This window comes from Mus pahari, chromosome 1 (genome assembly GCF_900095145.1).
Source record: "Mus pahari chromosome 1, PAHARI_EIJ_v1.1, whole genome shotgun sequence".
Lineage (NCBI taxonomy): Eukaryota > Metazoa > Chordata > Mammalia > Rodentia > Muridae > Mus > Mus pahari.
The window spans coordinates 150,534,752-150,540,967 of NC_034590.1; the positions used below are offsets into that span (position 1 = coordinate 150,534,752).

Genomic DNA, 6,216 nt, shown 5'->3' on the forward strand with positions numbered 1-6,216 from the left:
ATGTCCCTGAACAGAGGTATGGATACAGAAAATGTGGCACATTTACACAATGTAGTACTACACAGCATTAAAAACAAGGAATTTATGAAATAATTAGACAAATGGATGGATTTGGAAGATACCATCCAAAGTGAAGTANCCCAGTCACAAAAGAACAAACATGATATGCTCTCACTGATAAATGGATATTAGCCCAGAGCTCAGAATACCCAAATACAATTGGCAAAANACATAAAACTCAAGAAGAAGGAAGACCAAAGTGTGGATACTTCAATCCTTCTTAGAAGGGTGAACAAAATACCAATGGGAGGAGATACAGAGACAAAGTGTGGAGCAGAGACTGAAGGAATGACCGTCATGACCTGGTGATCCATTCCATAACCAACCACCAAAACCAGACACTTTTCTGGGTGCCAAAAAGATCCTGCTGAAAGGAGACTGATATAGCTGTCTCCTTCAAGGCTCTACCAGTGCCTGACAAATACAGAAGTGGATGCTAACAGCCATCCATTGGATGTAGCACAAAGTCCCCAATGAAGGAGCTAGAGAAAGTACCCCAGAAGCTGAAGGGTTTGCAGCCCCATAGGAGGAACAACAGTATGAACTAACCAGTACCCCCAGAGCTCCCTGAGAATAAACTCCCAATCAAAGAAAATACATGGTGAGACTCATAGCTCTAGCTGCATATGCAGCAGAGGATGGCCTAATCAGTCATCAATGGGAGGAGAGGTCCTTGGTTTTGTGAAGGTTCTATGTCCCAATATAAGGGAATGCCAGAGCCAGGAAGCAAGACTGGGTGGGTTGGGAGCAGGGGAAGGGGGAGGGGATGGGGTTTTTCAAGGGGAAACTGGGAAAAGGGATAACATTTGAAATGTAAATAAAGAAAATATCTAATTTTAAAAAAGGTTAAAAAAAAATAAAGAATGGAATTTGGCAACCTCAGGAGGTAGGAGCCTGGGGGACCTTCCAGAATGTACCAGAGACATGGAAGGTGAGAGACTCTCAGGAATCAAAGGGAAGGACATTAGATGGAATGCCAGACAGTAGGCACCTCCCCCCCCCAAAAAAAAGCCCACCTCCAGAAGGAAGATAGGGCACCAAATTCAGGGAGGAAGGGNATCCTAAAGTCACAACTCTGACCCATAATTGTTCCTGTCTGAAAGAATTACAGGGATGGAAATGGAGAGGAGCCTGAGGAAAAGAAGATCATGTGACAGGCCCAAAGAGGGATCCAGCTCAAGAGGAGGGCCCAAGGCCTGACAATGTCACTGAGTCTATGGAGTGCTCCCAAAAAGGGACCTAACATGTCCACATTCTGGAAGACCCAACAAGCAGCTGAAAGAGTCAGAGGCAGATAGTTGCACCCAACCAATGGACAGAAGCAGCTGACCCTGTTGTTGAATTAGGGAAAGACTGAAAGAAGCTGAGGAGGAGGGCTACCTTGTAGTAGGACCAGCAGTCGCAAGTAATCTGGACCCCCGAGATCTCTTAAACACTGGACCACCAAACAGGAAGCATATACCAGCTGACATGAGACCATCAACACACATACAGCAGAGGACTGCCAGATCTGTGTTCCTTCAGAGATGTACCTAACCCTCAAGAGACTGGAGCCCCCAGGGAATTTAGAGGTCAGTTGGCATGGGGGATGAGAACATTCACATGGAGAAAGGGGCTGGGGAAGAGGTATGGGAGGTGGAGCAGTAGGAGGGTGAACAGGGTTGGGGATGAAGTGATAAATAAATTAATTAATTAATTAATTAATTAATTAATTTTAAAAGAATATGCCTACAGCCAGATTTAGGAAGACATTTTCTCAGTTGATGTTCACTGTTTCCAAATAACTCCAGCTTGTGTCAAGTTGAAATAAAACTAGTCATAATTCTGTAATTGAGAAGAGTAAAAAAAAAATACTATATAATAAATAAGGAAGGTTAAATACAGAGCAGTTCCTGTGGCTTTACTAAATCATCAGTGCTTGGAGATGTTAGAAATCATAGTATAAAAGGACCAGTCTGTTCAGAATGGAATGTGAGGGCAGAGACATCATAAAAATCCAAATATTAATGGAATGGTGTGTGTTATTCTAGTTATAATGGCAAAGCTTAAGCAATGGCTTGATATGTACAGGTAGCCTCATAGGTGTTGTAAATTGACTGAGCAGATATTGCTATGCTCACATAGCACAGAAAATTGTTCTTTAAGACTATGTTATACAGTATTTCATTAATTACATTATACAAATTGTATGTTTTGTCTTAAAATGCTCACACATCAGTATTTGGGGGGGGGGGTGAGACAGGGTTTCTCTGTGTAGCCCTGGCTGTCCTGGAACTCACTTTGTAGACCAGGCTGATCCTGAACTCAGAAATCCACCTGCCTCTGCCTCCTGAGTGCTGGGATTAAAGGCGTGTGCCACCATGCCCAGCTCACATCAGTATTTCTTATGATTCCCTCTACTTTCTTTGTCTAAACCAAAATTATTCCCACTGGGGAGTGAAAGCTGAGCCTTGCAGATTCTGTCCTTTGGCTAGGCAGACAGAGACAGGTAGTAGAACCAGGATTTGAGTCTTTATCTTGCCTATTTTTCCTCCATATAGACATTCAGTTCTATTGCATTCCCCAACCTTTACTGACTGTGTACTGTGATTCATTATCAATCTTAATCAGTCCTATTCAAAACAAACATGACTTTAATTAATAATTACATCATCATTTTTTACATAGAGGTCAGAAAAGTTTGATCTTAATGATCTTTCAAATCTAGTTAATAATTAAATCATCATTTTCTGACATGGAGGTCAGAAAAGTTCTATTTTAATAATCTTTAGACCTTTAGTGACTCAAAGTCATCTTGCCCTGTTATCTTGTGTAAGGTAAACAGAGNTTATTNCCTGATTCATGTTCACCTAAAATCCCAAAGAAACAAAGTTCTATTTACTGAACATAGACTAGACTAAAAACCATAAGATTTATATTGGAATTAATATTGGAAATTGGTAATCTCTTAAATTGGTGAGATCCTAACAGAAATTATGAACCAAATGGATTTAACAGATGTCTATAGAACATTCCATCCTAAAACACAAGAATATACCTTCTTCTCAACACCTCATGGTACGTTTCCCAAAATTGACCATATAATCAGTCACAAAACAGGCCTCAACAGATACAGAAAGATTGAAATAATTCCCATGCATCCTATCAGATCAGTATGGTAACAACAAAAACAACAGGAGCCCACATATAAATGGAAGCTGAACACCGCTCTACTCAATGACAACTTGGTCAAGGAAGAAATAAAGAAAGAAATTAAAGACTTTTTAGAATTTAATGAAAGTGAAAGCCCAACATACCCAAGCTTACAGGACACAATGAAAGCAGTGCTAAGAGGAAAGCTCTGAGTGTGTCCAAAAAGAAACTAAAGAGAGCATACAATAGCAGTTTGACAGCACACCTGAAAGCTCAAAAAAAAAAAAAAAGTAAATACAATCAAGAGGAGTAGATGGTAGGAAATAATTAACATCAGGGCTGAAATCAATCAAGTAGAAACAAAGAAACAAAAAAACTATACAAAGAATCCACAAAACCAGGAGCTAGTTCTTTGAGAAAACCAACAGATAGAAAAACCCTTAGACATACTAACCAGAGGGCACAAAGACAGTATCCAAATTAACAAAATCAGAGATAAAAGGGGAGATATAACAACAGAAACTGAGGAAAGTCAAAAAATAATCAGATCCTACTAAAAAAATATCTATACTCCACAAAACTAGAAAATCCAGATGAAATGAACAATTTTCAAGAGACATACCCGGTAGCAAAGTTAAATCAGGATCAGATAAACCATTTATTTGTTTATTTATTTTAACCCAAAAACTATAATCTTTCTGGGCTCCAAACATTACATCTGGAACTAGAGATCCCTGTTAGCCAGAACTCCTCCCATAAAACAAAGGCTCTACATACCCCCACCAGAAAACCGGTTGGGGACCATTCCCAAGTCCTTTATTGGGCCAGCAATGCTGGAAGCTGCCCTCAGAGTGAGGTCCCCACTGGAATGTCTGTGCCATCATGATCTTGACCCCCCCTAATGCTGGGGCAGTTGGCATCCATTACTTGCTGTGTTCCTTGAGGTACTCCCAGCCATCCTTGGAGTATTCTCGGGCCTTGGAGGGGGCCATCCTCAAGGCTGAAATTACTGAGATGATGTCTGAGTTCCAGGAATCACAGAAGTTCGGAAATTTAATCTTTGGAGGGGTTGGGAGCTGCGGCATCTCCAGACCTGTCTGCTGGCACACATATTGGCTGAACTGGTACATTGCTGGTGGCACAACCTCCTCGGCCTTCCGCAGGGCAGCCTCACTCTTGTCACTAGGCCCCAGCAGCTCATGGTCATAAATAAGGTAGACTGCTCCTCCAGCCACACTCCCCTTGACATCAGCGACCACACTCGAGCCACCATGGTTGGTCTCCCCCAGATAAACCATTTAAACAGTCCCAAAATCCCTAATGCAAAAGAAGCACTCATTCTAAGGCTCCCAATCAAAAAATCCCAGAATCAGATCAGTAAAGTATAGAATTCTATCAGACCTTCAAAGAAGACCTAATTACAATACTCTTCAAATTATTTCACAAAATAGAAACAGAAGGAACACTACCGGATTTGTTCTATAAAGCCACAATTACACTTATACCTAAAATACACAAAGACCCAATAAAGAAAGAGAACGTCAGACCAATTTACCTTATTAATATAAATGCAAAAATAATAAAATTCTCACAAACCGAATTGAAATACATATCAAAACAATATTTATCATGACCAAATAGGCTTCATCCCAGGGACACAGAAATGGTTCAATATACAGAAATTCATCAACATAATTCACTATATAAACAAACTCAAAGGAAAAAAAAAAGCATGATGATCTCATTAGATGCTGAGAAAGCGTTAGACAAAACTCAATGCCCCTTCATGGTAAAATGTCTTGGAAATATCAGGAATTCAAGGCCCATACCTAAACATACTAAAATCAATATACAGCAACTAGCAGCCAACATCAAACTAAATGGAGAGAAACTTGAAGCAATCCCACTAAATTCAGGGACAAGACAAGTCTGCCCATTCCCTCCCTACCTATTCAATATAGTACTCGAAGTCCTAGCCAGAGCAATTAGACAACAAAAGGAAGTCAAAGGGATACAAATTGGAAAGGAAGAAGTCAAAACATCACTATTTTCAGATAATATGCAGATGATACCCCAAATATTCCCACCAGAGAACTCCTAAACCTGATAAACAACTTCAGCAAAGTGGCTGTATATAAAATTAACTCAAACAAATCAGTAGTCTTCCTGTATCCAAAGGATAAACAGACTGAGAAAGAAATTAAAGAAATGATACCCTTCACAATACTCACAAACAATATAAAATACCTTCGTGTGATTCTAACCAAGCATGTGAAAGATCTGTATGACCAGAACTTCAAGTCCCTGAACAAAGAAATCAAAGAAGATCTCAGAAGATAGAAAAATCACCCATGATCATGGATTGGAAGGATAATATAGAGAAAATGACTATCTTGCCAAAAGCAATCTACAGATTCAATTCGATCCCCATCAAAATTCCAATTTAATTCTTTATACAGGTAAAAAAGAGCAATTTGCAAATTCATTTGGAATAACCAAAAACCCAAGATACACTATTCTCAACAATAAAAGAACTTCTGGAAAAATCAACATCCCTAACTTCAAGCTATATTATAGAGAAATAGTGATAAAAACTGCATGGCATTGGTACAGTGACAGGCAGTTAGAACAATGGAATAGAATTGAAGACCCAGAAATGCACCCATATACTTATGGTCACTTGATCTTTGACTAAGGAGCTAAAACTGTCCAGTGGAAAAAAACACAGAATTTTCTCTTTTTTTCAATTTTTTTTATTAGATATTTTCTTCATTTACATTTCAAATGCTATCCCGAATATCCCCTATACCCTCCCCTATACTATCCCCTGGTCCCCTACCCACCCACTCCCACTTCTTGGCTCTGGCTTTCCCCTATACTGAGACATACAAAGTTTGCAAGACCAAGTGGCCTCTCTTCCCAATGTTGGCCAACTAGGCCATCTTCTGCTACATATGCAGCTAGAGACATGAGCTCAGGGGGTACTGGTTAGTTCATATTGTTGTTCCACCTATAGGGTTGCAG

The 6,216-nt window shown here is 39.8% G+C and overlaps 1 protein-coding gene and 1 pseudogene across 1 annotated transcript in view; one reads left to right on the plus strand and one right to left on the minus strand.

The window, feature by feature from the left end:
* Positions 1 to 6,216, plus strand: part of LOC110333495 (cytochrome P450 2C18-like) — a 232,603-nt gene that overhangs the window by 102,649 nt on the left and 123,738 nt on the right. The gene's annotated exons all lie outside the window — the stretch shown is intronic.
* Positions 4,108 to 4,465, minus strand: LOC110317625 (annotated as a pseudogene).